Source organism: Ranitomeya imitator, chromosome 3 (assembly GCF_032444005.1).
Source record: "Ranitomeya imitator isolate aRanImi1 chromosome 3, aRanImi1.pri, whole genome shotgun sequence".
In the NCBI taxonomy this organism is placed as follows: domain Eukaryota; kingdom Metazoa; phylum Chordata; class Amphibia; order Anura; family Dendrobatidae; genus Ranitomeya; species Ranitomeya imitator.
The window spans coordinates 629,312,975-629,326,072 of NC_091284.1; positions in this window are offsets into that span (position 1 = coordinate 629,312,975).

A 13,098-nucleotide genomic window follows, 5' to 3' on the forward strand; every position below is an offset into this window, starting at 1 on the left:
AGCAGTGGTCTGGTCAGTGGAGGTCTAGTGGAAGGAGGGACCGCAGACAGGCTTCGAAGGCCTAACATAATAAAATTGGACAGGCTGTAGGCACTTTATAATTGGTTCCAGGAGTACACGGGCAGCTGTAGACAGGTCAGTGTAGTAGTAGTTGAAAGAACGGGCTGCAGACAGGCTTCGAAGGCCTAACATAATAAAATGGGCTGGCTGTAGGCAATTTAAAATTGGTTTCAGGGGTAGACGGGCAGCAGTGGTCTGGTCAGCGGAGGCCGATTGTAATGAGTGTCTGCCAGTTAGTAGTCCAAAACAATAAATAAATGTGAATGTCTCGCATTAAAACAAAACGAAAACACTAAAGGGTGCAATCATTAGGTTTAGGGGTGGGATCCTCTGCGTAGTTTCAGACCTCCTAATTTAGCGCAAAGTATTTACTGTGGTAAATAGAGGACACTGCCCCTGACTATGTTAAGTACCATCATACATGTCAACACAATGGTATTGTCAGTGGCAGGAATGGAAGGATGTCAGCGCATAGACTAAACATTGGTGGAAGTGTGAGAGATAACTGTGGAAGTGGTAGAGCAATGTTTGACCTGGGGTTGGGTGAACTCTCTTGTGGCCAGCGGTACAGGCCCAGGGCCCCTCATGTTACAACAGTGTGTCTGACGTTGGGTGCGCACCACCACCGCCAGAGACACTTTATTGTACTATGAGGGACCCAGTGGCAGTGCCGTCGACCAAAAGCGGGCACACCCACCTCTTCAGACAAACAGCACTCTCACGGGTGCTTGCGCCAAGTCGCGACACCACGGCCCCGTGTGGGGAGTTTGGCCATTTAGGGAGGTGTAAACATGTCGTATGCTGGACAATCAGCTGCAGCAAATTAGACATTTGAAAAGTAATTCACAGTAGTCCACAGGCAAGAGCTTTTCGTAGGAAAGCTAGGTGTCTGCCGGGCAAGGTGGGGCAAAAGAATTCGAAATCCAGTTGTGGTTCATTTTAATGAATGTTAGATCATCAACATTTTGGGTAGCCAGACGAGTCCTTTTTTCGGTTAATATTGAACCTGCAGCACTGAATACTCTTTCTGATAGGACACTAGCTGCCGGGCAAGCAAGCTCCTGCAATGCATATTCTGCCAATTCTGGCCAGGTGTCTAATTTTGATGCCCAGGAATCAAATGGGAATGACGGTTGAGGGAGAACATCGATAAGGGATGAAAAATAGTTAGTAACCATACTGGACAAATGTTGTCTCCTGTCACTTTCAATTGATGCAGCAGTACCTGTCCTGTCTGCGGTCATAGCAAAATCACTCCACAACCTGGTCAGAAAACCCCTCTGTCCAACGCCACTTCTGATGTGTGCACCCCTAACACTCCTGGTCTGCTGCCCCCTGGAGCTCGTGTGAGAACGATCACATGCGCTGTGTGCTGGGAATGCCTGAAGCAAATGGTCAACAAGAGTTGATTGTTTGGTTGCTAATATTAGTTCCAAGTTCTCATGTGGCATAATATTTTGCAATTTGACTTTATAGCGTGGATCAAGGAGGCAGGCCAACCAGTAATCGTCATCGTTCATCATTTTAGTAATGCGTGTGTCCCTTTTGAGGATACGTAAGGCATAATCCGCCATGTGGGCCAAAGTTCCAGTTGTCAAATCTGCGGTTGTGATTGGTTGAGGGGCAGTTTCAGGCAAATCTACGTCACTCGTGTCTCTCAAAAAACCAGAACCCGGCCTTGCCACGCAACCAATTTCCAGTCCCCCCGGGAAAGCTTCCTCATTAAAAATATACTCATCCCCATCATCCTCCTCGTCCTCCACCTCCTCTTCGCCCGCTAACTCGTCCTGTACACTGCCCTGACCAGACAATGGCTGACTGTCATCAAGGCTTTCCTCTTCCTCTGGTGCAGATGCCTGATCCTTTATGTGCGTCAAACTTTGCATCAGCAGACACATTAGGGGGATGCTCATGCTTATTATGGCGTTGTCTGCACAAACCAGCCATGTGCATTCCTCAAAACACTGAAGGACTTGACACATGTCTTGTATCTTCGACCACTGCACACCTGACAACTCCATGTCTGCCATCCTACTGCCTGCCCGTGTATGTGTATCCTCCCACAAAAACATAACAGCCCGCCTCTGTTGGCACAGTCTCTGAAGCATGTGCAGTGTTGAGTTCCACCTTGTTGCAACGTCTATGATTAGGCGATGCTGGGGAAGGTTCAAAGACCGCTGATAGGTCTGCATACGGCTGGAGTGTACAGGCGAACGTCGGATATGTGAGCAAAGTCCACGCACTTTGAGGAGCAGGTCGGAGAACCCAGGATAAGTTTTCAATAAACACTGCACCACCAGGTTTAAGGTGTGGGCCAGGCAAGGAATGTGTTTCAGTTGGGAAAGGGAGATGGCAGCCATGAAATTCCTTCCGTTATCACTCACTACCTTGCCTGCCTCAAGATCTACTGTGCCCAGCCACGACTGCGTTTCTTGCTGCAAGAACTCGGACAGAACTTCCGCGGTGTGTCTGTTGTCGCCCAAACACTTCATAGCCAATACAGCCTGCTGACGCTTGCCAGTAGCTGGCCCATAATGGGACAACTGGTGTGCAACAGTGTCAGCTGCCGATGGAGTGGTTGGGCGACTGCGGTCTGTGGAAGAGCTCTCGCTTCTGCAGGAGGACGAGGAGGAGGAGGAGGGGGTGCGAACGCCTACAGCCAACTGTTTCCTAGACCGTGGGCTAGGCACAACTGTCCCGAAATTGATGTCCCCTGTGGACCCTGCATCCACCACATTCACCCAGTGTGCCGTGATGGACACGTAACGTCCCTGGCCATGCCTACTGGTCCATGCATCTGTAGTCAGGTGCACCTTTGTACTCACAGATTGCCTGAGTGCATGGACGATGCGCTGTTTAACATGCTGGTGCAGGGCTGGGATGGCTTTTCTGGAAAAAAAGTGTCGACTGGGTAGCTCGTAGCGTGGTTCAGCGTACTCCATCAGGGCTTTGAAAGCTTCACTTTCAACTAACCGGTAGGGCATCATCTCTAACGAGATTAGTCTAGCTATGTGGGCGTTAAAACCCTGTGTACACGGATGCGAGGATAAGTACTTCCTTTTTCTAACCAGAGTCTCATGTAGGGTGAGCTGGACTGGAGAGCTGGAGATCATGGAACTTGCGGGTGTGCCGGTGGACATGGCAGACTGAGAGACGGTTGGAGACGGTATTGTTTCCGCCGGTGCCCTAGATGCAATATTTCCTCCTACAAAACTGGTGATTCCCTGACCCTGACTGCTTTTGGCTGGCAAAGAAACCTGCACAGATACTGCCGGTGGTGCGGAAAATGGTGGCCTTACAGTGACGGAAGGGATGTTGCGTTGCTGACTAGCTTCATTGGCCGAGGGTGCTACAACCTTAAGGGACGTTTGGTAGTTAGTCCAGGCTTGAAAATGCATGGTGGTTAAATGTCTATGCATGCAACTTGTATTTAGACTTTTCAGATTCTGACCTCTGCTTAAGCTAGTTGAACATTTTTGACAGATGACTTTGCGCTGATCAATTGGATGCTGTTTAAAAAAATGCCAGACTGCACTCTTCCTAGCATCGGATCCCTTTTCAGGGATTGCAGACTGAGCTTTAACCGGATGGCCACGCTGTCCTCCAACAGGTTTTGGCTTTGACACGCGTTTTGGGCCAGATACGGGCCCGGCAGATGGAACCTGTTGCGATGTTGATGCCTGCTGCGGCCCCTCCTCCACCTCCGCTTCTGAACTACTGCCGCCTGCACCCTGTTCCCCCAATGGCTGCCAATCGGGGTCAACAACTGGGTCATCTATTACCTCCTCTTCTAGCTCGTGTGCAACTTCGTCTGTGTCACCGTGTCGGTCGGTGGTATAGCATTCGTGACGGGGCAACATAGTCTCATCAGGGTCTGATTGTGGATCAGTACCCTGAGAGGGCAATGTTGTGGTCTGAGTCAAAGGACCAGCATAGTAGTCTGGCTGTGGCTGTGCATCAGTGCACTCCATGTCAGAATCTACTTGTAATGGGCATGGCCTGTTAAGTGTTTCACTTTCTAAGCCAGGGACGGTATGTGTAAAGAGCTCCATGGAGTAACCCGTTGTGTCGCCTGCTGCATCCTTCTCTCTTGTTGTTGTTTTTGCTGAAGAGGACAAGGAAGCGACTTGTCCCTGACCGTGAACATCCACAAGCGACGCGCTGCTTTTACATTTACCAGTTTCAGAAGAGGAGGCAAAAGAGCTAGAGGCTGAGTCTGCAAGGTAAGCCAAAACTTGCTGTTGCTGCTCCGGCTTTAAAAGCGGTTTTCCTACTCCCAGAAAAGAGAGCGTTCGAGGCCTTGTGTAGCCAGACGACGAACATGGCTCCACAGCTCCAGACTTAGGTGGAATATTTTTTTTCCCACGACCACCTGATGCTCCACTACCACTACCATCATTACCAGCTGACAATGAACGTCCACGGCCACGACCTCTTGCACCAGACTTCCTCATTGTTTTAAAAACTTAACCAAAGTAACTTTATATGTTGCTGTCAAACAACTTACACGGTGACCTATAACTTCAGTATGATTTCAATATCCCCTTACAGGTTGGTGAGACCACAAGGAAAATCAGGCACAATGTTACACACTCTGTTTTCTGTGGCACCAAATCACAGAGATGCCACACACGCAGGACTGTCACTCAAGCACAAATGTCAATATTAATCTCCCACTGTTTTTTTTTTTTTTTTTTTTTTCAGGGAGACTTTAGAAACGAAAAAAAAAATGATTTTTTCAGGAAGAATTTAGAAACCAAATAAAAAAACAAAAAAAGGCTTTCTATGGCCCACTGAGTGAGAGATGGCACACACAGGAGTCAGGAGTGGCACACAAGCCCAGAGGCCAATATTTTTCTCCCACTGATTGATGTAGTGATTTTTTCAGGTAGATTTTGGAACCCAAATCAAGCAAAAAAAATAGGCTTTCTATGGCCCACAATTTGAGAGAGAGAGAGAGAGAGATGGCACACCCAGGAGTCAAGACTGGCACACAAGCAGAAAGGGCAATATTAATCTCCCACCTATTTTTTTTTTTTTTTCAGGGAGACTTTAGAAACAAAATAAAATAAAATGATTTTTTCAGAAAGAATTTAGAAACCAAATAAAATAAAATGATTTTTTCAAGGACAATTTAGAAACCAAATAAAAAAAATAAAATAAAGGCTTTCTATGCCCCACCGAGTGAGAAATGGCACACACAGGAGTCAGGAGTGGCACACAAACCCAGAGGCCAATATTTTTCTCCCACTGATTGATGTAGTGATTTTTTCAGGTAGATTTTGGAACCCAAATCAAGCAAAAAAAAAAAAATAGGCTTTCTATGGCCCACAATTTGAGAGAGAGAGAGAGAGATGGCACACCCAGGAGTCAAGACTGGCACACAAGCAGAAAGGGCAATATTAATCTCCCACTGTTTTATTTTTTTTTTTTTTCAGGGAGACTTTAGAAACAAAATAAAATAAAATGATTTTTTCAGAAAGAATTTAGAAACCAAATAAAATAAAATGATTTTTTCAAGGACAATTTAGAAACCAAAAAAATAAAAAAATAAAGGCTTTCTATGCCCCACTGAGTGAGAGATGGCACACACAGGAGTCAGGAGTGGCACACAAGCCCAGAGGCCAATATTTTTCTCCCACTGATTGATGTAGTGATTTTTTCAGGTAGATTTTGGAACCCAAATCAAGCAAAAAAAAAATAGGCTTTCTATGGCCCACAATTTGAGAGAGAGAGAGATATGGCACACCCAGGAGTCAAGACTGGCACACAAGCAGAAAGGGCAATATTAATCTCCCACTGTTTTATTTTTATTTTTTTTCAGGGAGACTTTAGAAACAAAATAAAATAAAATTATTTTTTCAGAAATAATTTAGAAACCAAATAAAATAAAATGATTTTTTCAAGGACAATTTAGAAACCAAATAAAAAAAATAAAATAAAGGCTTTCTATGGCCCACTGAGTGAGAGATGGCACACACAGGAGTCAGGAGTGGCACACAAGCCCAGAGGCCAATATTTTTCTCCCACTGATTGATGTAGTGATTTTTTCAGGTAGACTTTAGAACCCAAATCAAGCAAAAAAATAAATAGGCTTTCTATGGCCCACTGAGTGAGAGATGGCACACACAGGAGTCAGGAGTGGCACACAAGTCCTGAGGCCAATATTTTTCTCCCACTGATTGATGTAGTGATTTTTTCAGGTAGATTTTAGAACCCAAATCAAGCAAAAAAATAAATAGGCTTTCTATGGCCCACTGAGTGAGAGATGGCACACACAGGAGTCAGGAGTGGCACACAAGCCCAGAGGCCAATATTTATCTCCCACTGATTGATTTAGTGATTTTTTCAGGTAGATTTCAGAACCCAAATCAAGCAAAAAAATAAATAGGCTTTCTATGGCCCACTGAGTGAGAGATGGCACACACAGAGATGGCACTGTAGCAGAAATGCCAATCTTAATCTCCCACAAAAAAAAAAAAAACAGGGACTGTCCTACAATTACTATCTCCCTGCAGTAATCTCAGCCAGGTATGGCAGGCAGCAATAAGGAGTGGACTGATGCACAAATTAAATAAAAAGTGTGGACAAACAAACAAGATAGCTGTGCAGAACGGAAGGAACAACAGGATTTGTGCTTTGAAAAAAGCAGTTGGTTTGCACAGCGGCGTACACACAGCAATGCAGCTATCAGGGAGCCTTCTAGGGCAGCCCAATGAGCTACAGCGCTGAGAAAAAAAAAATGTAGCTTCCACTGTCCCTGCACACCGAAGGTGGTGTTGGACAGTGGAAATCGCTACAGCACAAGCGGTTTGGTGGTTAATGGACCCTGCCTAACACTATCCCTGCTTCTGACGAAGCGGCAGCAACCTCTCCCTAAGCTCAGATCAGCAGCAGTAAGATGGCGGTCGGCGGGAACACCCCTTTATAGCCCCTGTGACGCCGCAGACAGCAAGCCAATCACTGCAATGCCCTTCTCTAAGATGGTGGGGACCAGGACCTATGTCATCACGCTGCCCACACTATGCGTTCACCTTCATTGGCTGAGAAATGGCGCTTTTCGCGTCATTGAAACGCGACTTTGGCGCGAAAGTCACGTACCGCATGGCCGACCCCACACAGGGGTCGGATCGGGTTTCATGAAACCCGACTTTGCCAAAAGTCGGCGACTTTTGAAAATGAACGACCCGTTTCGCTCAACCCTACTTCTTACATTGGAGTCTGTGTGTTTACCTTCCTTCTTCCAAGAACTATAATTTTTTTCATATTTCTATTGACATAGATATGTACTGATTTTTTTATTTTTCCACTAATGGAGCTGAGTGAGCACTTATTTTCTGCTTGGTGAGCTGAACTTTTAGGCCACGTTAACACGTTCGGTATTTAGTCAGTATGCAGAAGTGGTGCATGTGTTTCTATGATACTTTTTCCTGATTGCTCCTATGACACCCAGGAGACCGGGATACCCAGCACCGGACCAATGGAGTCTGTCTCTTGAGGGGGATGTCACGGGTGGCTTGACCCGGTGCTGTGGCCTCAGGCAATGCACAGTGTAAGGGGTATCATGAGGGGACAGGCACTTACTTGATCAGCAGCAGGTTCTCCCAGCGGTGACGATCCCGATCCTGGATAGATGGCTATTGTCCAAATGAAAGACTGAGGCACTGAAACGTTTAACCAGTTTACTTTAACATAAAAGGATTTACAACCAGTCCTGTCACCGGAGTCTGTATGGGAACTCTGAGTTACTTTGACCCTGCCGGGGTCTTCGCCTCTTATTGTGCGCAATTTCTGTGTGGCCCTGCTGCTGTATGTGAACTGGCTGCCGGCCCAATCTGTCCCCTCCGGGTCCTGGTTCGACGGGCAACCCGAGTCCTTTTATCGGTTTACCCCCTCTGGGAGTACCGCTGGACTCTGTGTCTGTTGCTGCGTCCGGCCCTAGTGAAGCTGATATCACCTCACGTTTTTCCGGTTGCTGTATTATATATAATGAATACAGCCACGGATCCGGTATCCGTCTTTGCGCCTGTTCTGGGTAGTGATTAATGCTACCCGGTTCTCACAATGTCCTTTTTCTCTATCCCTCTTCTCCTCAGGCCAGTGATTTAGGCCTGGAAACAGTCACAGGGCTGTTAGAGATTCAACTGTATGACCTCTCACTTTCAGCTCCTTAGCCCAACTGCCATTTCTTCTCTCAGACCAGAATGGATCAAGGGGAGTCTCTGGAGCTCCCCCTTCTGGCCGGAGGTGGTAGTGCAGTCTTGCTATTTTAGTATTTCTACTTACTGTCAATAACTATTTTTGTGGCAAATACCCCTAGGGGTGCCACATTCCCCCTTAGTTAAGAACAGTACTCCGGGACTGTGGGACAATAACATTTTGAAATAACAATTAATATGTACAGAGTCTTAAAAATGAAAAGTTACAAAAACCACTCAAGGAAACAAAAATAGAGTTCTGTAAAAAGTCACTTCAAATAGCGTCCATTAATACAGTTCTATCCTTGAAGGTATTAGGAAAGGCACTGTACTTAGTGTCCAGGAATTTAGTTCCATTTTTCCAACGGAGTTATCAATATAAAGTCTAAAGAAAGTTCAAAAAGAGCAAAAAGCAAAGTTCAAAAAGCAGTCTTTCCGGAGCTTTGATTTAGTGCCTCCGGGCTGATAAAAAGTTCAAGAATATGCAATAAGTTCATACAGACAAGTCTCTGTAGGCACTGGGCTTAAACGTTGCAGACTGATAACAATGACTATACTACATTTTCTGTTTAACTATATACGGCATAACATATATACAATTCACATTAATCTGCATACCTGGCCGGTAATTGACCCTGGGTACTACGCTGTGATCTACGTAATAGCGGTGTCTCTTCATGTGGTGTACTACTGTCTACTGCGGATGTAGTATCTGCCCGCTCTGCTAAAGATAATTCCACGACTATGGAGTTGGCAAGTCCACCGTGAATGGGATTACTCTGACCAGGAATCTGTTCTTCCTGGCCTGGAACCTCCTGTAGTACGGGGTCAGCCTCTTCCTGTCTTGGGACTTCTGGTATTGGGTTCGGTGTTGGGTAAAAGGCCACCATGGGAACCACTACTGCACCATGGTATGTTAGTAGGGTTTTGGGAAAGTCTCCTATACAGGTGTGATACACTTCCTCTTCTTTTTCCTTTACTGGTTGAACCTGTATGGGTTGAATAACTTCTGGTTCTGGCTGGACAACGTCTGGCTCTTTCAATGCTTCCGGACATAATTTAAGATTGTCTCTTGACACTAGTACAGATGTTAAGCCTCCGTTTTTGCTAATGAGACACATTTTAGGATTATCCACTCTTGTTGGTAAAACTGTGTAGGGTACGGCTTCCCACTGATTGTCCAGTTTATTGGTTCGACGATTTCTCTTGAGCACTTGGTCACCCGGTCTTAATGGGGTCGCTAGAGCATTCTGGTTGAAAGTTCGCTCTTGTCTTTCTCTAGTTTGCTGAAGGCTTCTTTCCACACTCTCTTGCACTTGGCGATACTGCTTTTGCCGTATGATATCCCAATTGGAGTCTTGAACTTCTGCGTCTGGTTTCAGAATTCCCATTTCTAGATCGATTGGTAATTGGCCGGGTCTTGCACGCATAAGGTAAGCTGGGGTGCAGTTGGTGGAGCTCACCGGGACATGATTATACAGATCCACCAAGTCAGGCAATTTCTCTGGCCATTGATTCCTTTCTGTCTCAGGTAAAGTCTTTAGTAGGTCTATTACAATATGGTTCATCTTCTCGCATAAGCCATTTGTTTGTGGATGATAGGCCGTCGTCCGGATCTTTTTGCAACCATACATATTACAGAATTCTCTGAAGATCTCTGATTCAAAGGCTGTACCTTGGTCGGTGAGAACCTGTTCCGGATATCCATGGGGTCTACAAAAGTACGTTTGGAACGCTTTGGCTGCTGTTTTTGCTGTCAGATCTTTTACGGGTACTACTACCAAGAAACGTGAATAATTGTCCACGATGGTCAAGGCATAGACATAGCCGGACCGGCTTGGTGTCAACTTCACGTGGTCCATGGCTACAAGTTCAAGTGGTTGTTTGGTGATTATGGGCTGCAGTGGTGCTCTTTGGTTCTTTTGATCGTTTCTTCTGAGGTTGCACGGGCCACAATTTCTGCACCACTGTTCGATTGATTTTCTCATCCCGACCCAATAAAATCTTTCTCTTAGAAGTACTTCTAACTTTTTCCAACCGAAGTGACCAGCACCATTATGGTAAGCTTCGAGGACCATCTTGACATCTTGTTTAGGCACAATAATCTGCCAAACCAATTCATGTGTTTTCGGATTGGTGTATCTTCTACAGAGCTTCCCTTGATACAGGAACATTTTGCCTCTCTCTTTCCAGAGTTGATGCGTCTCTTCTGGGGCATCCTCATCGGGATATGCACTTTGCTCAGTCAACAGTTCCTTCACCAACTTCACAGCCGGATTGCTGTCTTGGGTGTCAGCCCATCTATGGTGTGCTAACGGATTAAAATTCACCTCTTGTTGTTTCTGATAGGTACTTGACTGATGATGTTTTGCCTTGGGACGATGGAAGGCTGGTAGTTCAATTTCTTCAAGCTCCCCCGTTTCCTCTTCTACATCTCTCAAGTGTGGCATCCGGGATAGGGCATCGGCATTTCCATTCTTGCGACCTGCTCGATACTTGATTATGAAGTTGTAATTAGATAACCGGGCTATCCATCGCTGTTCTAACGCACCTAATTTGGCTGTGTCCAGGTGGGTCAACGGATTGTTGTCAGTATAGACAATAAATTCTGCAGCGGCCAGATAGTGTTTGAAACGCTCCGTCACAGCCCAAACTACTGCCAGTAGTTCCAATTTGAAGGAGCTGTAATTTTCTGAATTTCTTTCAGTAGGCCGGAGCTTTCTACTTGCAAAGGCGATGACTTTCTCCCGACCTTCTTGCTTTTGTGACAGCACCGCTCCTAGTCCCACATTACTGGCATCGGTGTAGAGGATGAAAGGTTGATGGTAATCTGGGTATGCCAGAACCTCTTCTCCGGTTAGTGCCTTCTTTAGTTGTTCAAAGGAGTCTTCCCTTTCGTCGTTCCACTGAAAAGGAGGGTTTCGGTTTGAAGGTTTCTTCGTCTGCCCTACCAAGGTGTCTTGCAAGGGTGCTGCCAACTTGGTAAATCCTTTTATAAATCTGCGATAGTAACCCACCAATCCCAGGAATTGTCTCACTTCTTTTGCGCTGGTAGGTCTTGGCCAATCCCTTATGGCGCTTATTTTCTCGGGATCTGGTGCTACTCCCTCCGAACTCACGATGTGTCCCAGGTACTGTACCTTTGGCTTGAGAAGGTGACATTTGGATGGCTTGACTTTCATGCCATACCTGGATAAGGCTTCGAACACTTCTGCCAGGTCTATTAAGTGTTGTTCGTAAGTCTTTGAGTAGACGATCACATCATCTAGGTACAGGAGGACGGTCTCGAAGTTCTTGTGTCCGAGGCAGCATTCCATCAGCCGCTGGAAGGTACCGGATGCGTTGCAGAGTCCGAATGGCATGCGATTAAATTCACATAGACCCATTGGTGTGGTGAATGCCGTCTTTTCCTTATCTCTCTCAGCCACAGGGACTTGCCAATACCCGCTTGTTAAGTCTAAGGTGGAAAAATAATTAGCAGATTTCAAAGCAGTTAAGGACTCTTCTATCCTAGGAAAGGGGTAGGCGTCTTTATGGGTGATGTTATTAATCTTCCGGTAGTCTACGCACATTCTCATGGTTCCGTCCTTTTTTTTGACAATCACTAGAGGGGCCGCCCAGGGGCTACAGCTGTCTCTTATTACCCCGGCCTGTTTCATTTCCCTCAGCATATCTTTTGCACATTGCTAGTGAGCGGGCGGTATGGGTCTATATCTTTCTTTTATTGGGGGATGGTCACCTGTGGGGATTGTGTGTTCTACCCCTTCTATCCGTCCGAAGTCCAATGGGTGTTTACTGAAGACTTGTTCATATTCCGTCACTAGCCTATACACCCCTTGTTTTTGATGGGTAGGTGTTGAATTTATGCCCACGTGTAGCTGTTGGCACCAATCCTCCATTTCTCCATCTGAGCCATTGCCTTCCACCTGACAGGTTGGTTCTAAGGGCTCAATGGTTGTGATGGCATTGTTGTCAACAGTATATAGCTTTGCCATTGTAGCATACCTTGGCAAAGTGACCTCTTCCTCTCCACAGTTCAAAAGTCGTACCGGCACTCGTCCCCGGTGTGCCTCGACTATCCCTTGTGCTGTGAGTATAGTGGGCCTGCTGTCGGTGTACACTGGTTCTATTAAGGCTTGATAATCTCGTCCCTTAGTACCAATGGCTGCTCTACACCATACCAGCATTTCTGTTTTTGGTGGGATTACAATAGACGTTGGATCACTTACCCTCACACTGCCGATTTCTCCACCTGCAACTTCTACCTGTTGCCTTAACATCAATACTTTTATTTCCCTCCGGAGAACTCTCTGCCGGCAGGATTGGGCAGTTTCAGCAATTTGCTGTAAGACAGAAATGACTTCGGAAAAGCAGTTCTCTAACACATTCATTCCTATCAATACAGTTGGTTCACATTTCCGCCGGTCAACATCAACAACAATTATACCCTGTTTCTTCAGTTCTACTTTACCAATCTTTATGGTCATCTCCCTGAATCCTAGTTTCGGTACCAACTTACCATTACTGGCCCATATATCTAGTTCAACATCAGAGGGCCCTTTATCAATATCTGCATCAGCCCAGTACCTCTTATAAAGGATATACGGTATAGATGAAATCTGGGAACCTGTGTCCAGCAAAGCGTTGAGGGGAATTCCGTCCAGCACGATAGGGATAATGGGTCGTCCTCCGATGTACCTGTCGTGCCAGGGTGTTGGGCCTTGAAAGTTCATTCCTGCGAAGCGGCCCGCATTCCCAGGGGATTCCCGTTTAAATCACAATCTCGTGCAAAGTGGCCCGGCTGCTGGCAACGGCGGCAAATGGGCTGTCCATCCGGTTG